The following is a 3,235-nucleotide window of genomic DNA, read 5'->3' as shown; positions in this document are numbered from 1 at the left end:
ACCAACTGAAAGTATATGACAGACCAAGTCATGCTTAAAGTGGTTGTGGAAACCTGGCACAATACTAGGGCCACAAAGGAAGCCAGAAATTTCCCACCCTCTGTGTAGAAATCGCCTCAACTACAGCCAACAGAGTAAGTTAGGACTCAACAGAGTCTGTAGATACACGTGATTTTTGCAGGTTTACCCCTACCTCATGGGAGTCTGACAAAGGACGTCCCAACTGTGAAGTGTCCAAGTCTTAAAATAAAGCCTAATTCCATTTATTCTAGGTGATTGTGTGTGATGACTAATAGCGACTATGAAGATGACAAGATTTAGGATGACCTTGGAGACAAACCTCTGGGAGTGTCTATGATGAGGTTGACAGAGAAATTTAACTGGGTGAGAAGACTCCCTTACATGTAAGTAGCCTCATTTCACTGCTGACAGACTAAAAATTTTTTTAAGGAGAAAGTGAACTGGGTACCAAGATCCATCTGCCCTACATTCTGACTGAGAACCCAGTGTGATTTTTCACCTCATGCTCCTTCTGCCATGCCGTCTCTGCCAGGATGGACTGAGGTGACAATAAATCCTCCTCTCTCTCTCCCTCTCTCCTTCCCTTCCTCTCTCCCTTTTTTAAAATCAGGTACTTTGTCTATAGTAATGAAAAATAATTAATATATTATATTTCCCTGAGCAAATTTTATAAAACATCCCTTTTGTAATAATCCAGCATCACAAAGTCAACCCAGATAGCCACCCATTCCCTAAATTACTAAGCTCCTTTTCAAAACAAAACAAAACAAACACCTCTCTGTTACATAAAAAGGCTAGAGGAAGGATGGTACAAAGAGTCAACTTCTTGGCCTAAGGACGTGTAGCACTTCCACCTGCAGCTCTCCCTGACACTCCATAGTTGCAGCTCTCCCTGACACTCTGGAGGAAGGCTTTGTGCTGCTAGCATTCACCATTTTTGTCCAAATGGAAGGTTCTATATTTTATTTTCTCTACCTCCCCTTTAAAGTGGCTACTGTCGATCTCCTTCCTTGGCTTGGCTGGGGCTGGTGAGGGAAGCGCTTTCTTTCCTGTCTTCCTTGAGAGTCATACCAATGACAGGTAGTGTGCTCTCTGTGTGACTTCCTCAGCTTTTGGGAGGTGCTGGGGTGCTTGGGTGACTGCTTAAGAGCACAACCAGTGCTCGCTTTGGCAGCACAATACTAAAATTGGAACGATACAAAGAGGATTAGCATGGCCCCTGCGCAAGGATAACACGCAAATTTGTGAAGCGTTCCATATTTTTAAAAATACTAAATAAAATACTTGCAAAATGAATACAAGAACACATCAAAGATATCATTCATCATGACCAAGTAGGCTTCATTCCAGGCATGCAGGGATGGTTTAATATATGGAAATCCATCAATGTAATCCACCATATAAACAAACTGAAAATAAAAAGCAACATGATCATCTCTTTAGATGCAGAGAAAGCATTTGATAAAATCCAACACCCATTCATGTTTAAAGTTTTAGAGAGATCAGGGATACAAGGCACTTTCCTCAACATAATAAAGGCTATATACAGCAAGCCAATAGCCAAAAATCAAAGTAAATGGTGAGATACTCAAGGAAATTCCTCTAAAATCGGGAACAAGGCAAGGCTGCCCACTCTCTCCATATCTCTTCAATATAGTACTTGAAGTTCTAGCCAGAGCAATAAGACAACAAAAGGAGATCAAAGGTATCCAAATGGGAAAGGAGGAAGTCAAATTATCCCTATTTGCAGATGATATGATAGTGTACATAAGTGACCCTCAAAATCCCACCAGAGAACTCCTAAAGCTGATAAACACCTTCAGCAAATTGGCTGGATACAAAATTAACTCAAAAAAGTCTGTAGCCTTCCTATACACAAATGACAAGCTTGCAGAGGAAGAAATTAGGAAAACCACACCCTTCACATTAGCCACAAGCAATATAAAATATCTGGGAGTTACTCTAACTAAGCAAGTGAAGGACTTGTTTGAAAAAAATTTCAAAACTCTGAAGAAAGAGATTGAAGATGACCTGAGAAGATGGAATGATCTTCCTTGCTTATGGATCGGGAGAATTAACATAGTAAAAATGGCCATCCTACCAAAAGCAATCTACAGATTCAATGCAATCCCTATCAAAATACCTAAACAATTTTTTAAAGACATTGAAAGTTCAATTCTGAACTTCATATGGAAAAACAAAAATCCCAGAATAGCTAAAACAATCTTGTACAATAAAAGGTGCTCCAGAGGAATCTCCATATCTGATCTCAAACTGTACTATAAAGCAATAGTAATTAAAACAGCATGGTACTGGCACAGCAACAGGCTGGTTGATCAGTGGAATCGAATTGAAGACCCAGATATGAATCCACACACATATGGTCACTTGATTTTTGACAAAGAAGCCAAATCCATTTCAATGGAAAAAGGATAGCATCTTCAACAAATGGTGCTGGTCTAACTGGAGGTCTATGTGTAAAAAAATGCAACTGGACCCATATTTGTCACCTTGCACAAAACTCAAATCCAAGGGGATTAAAGACCTCAACATAAAACCAGAGATACTAAGTCACTTAGAAGAAAAAGTGAGGAAGAGCCTGGAACATATTGGCACAGGAGACAACTTCCTGAACAGAACACCAACGGCCTAGGCCTTAATGTCAACCATTAATAAATGGGACCTCATGAGGCTGAGAAGCTTCTGTGAGGCAGGAGATACTGTCAAGAGAACAAAGCGACAGCCTACAGACTGGGAAAAGATCTTCATCAACCCTACATCTGACAAAGGTCTAATATCCAAAATATATAAAGAACTCAAGAAATTAAACACCACCAAACCGAATAACCCAATTGAGAAATGGGGCTTGGAACTAAACAGAGAATTCTCAACAGAGGAATATCAAATGGCTGAGAAACACTTAAAGAAATGCTCAACCTCCTTAGTCATCAGGGAAATGCAAATCAAAACAACTCTGAGATTCCATCTTACACCCATCAGAATGGCTAAGATCAAAAATTCAAGCGACACCACATGTTGGTAAGGATGTGGGGAGAGAGGACCACTCCTTCATCACTGGTGGGAATGCAAACTAGTACAGCCATTTTGGAAATCTATCTGGTGCTATCTCAGAAAAATGAGAATAGGGCTTCCTCAAGACCCAGCTATTCCACTCCTTGGAATATACCCAGAAGATGCTCCAGCACACAACAAG

At 40.2% G+C, this 3,235-nt stretch overlaps 1 non-coding gene across 1 annotated transcript; it reads left to right on the top strand.

Annotated features, from left to right (window-relative positions):
* The first annotated feature begins 1,180 nt into the window (after window positions 1–1,180).
* Window positions 1,181–1,285, top strand: LOC127196757 (U6 spliceosomal RNA). The gene has a single exon (XR_007831529.1). It is a non-coding gene; the product is annotated as a U6 spliceosomal RNA (small nuclear RNA).
* The last annotated feature ends 1,950 nt before the right edge of the window (window positions 1,286–3,235 follow it).

Source organism: Acomys russatus, chromosome 12 (genome assembly GCF_903995435.1).
Source record: "Acomys russatus chromosome 12, mAcoRus1.1, whole genome shotgun sequence".
Lineage (NCBI taxonomy): Eukaryota > Metazoa > Chordata > Mammalia > Rodentia > Muridae > Acomys > Acomys russatus.
This window is presented reverse-complemented; position numbering and strand designations above follow the sequence as displayed.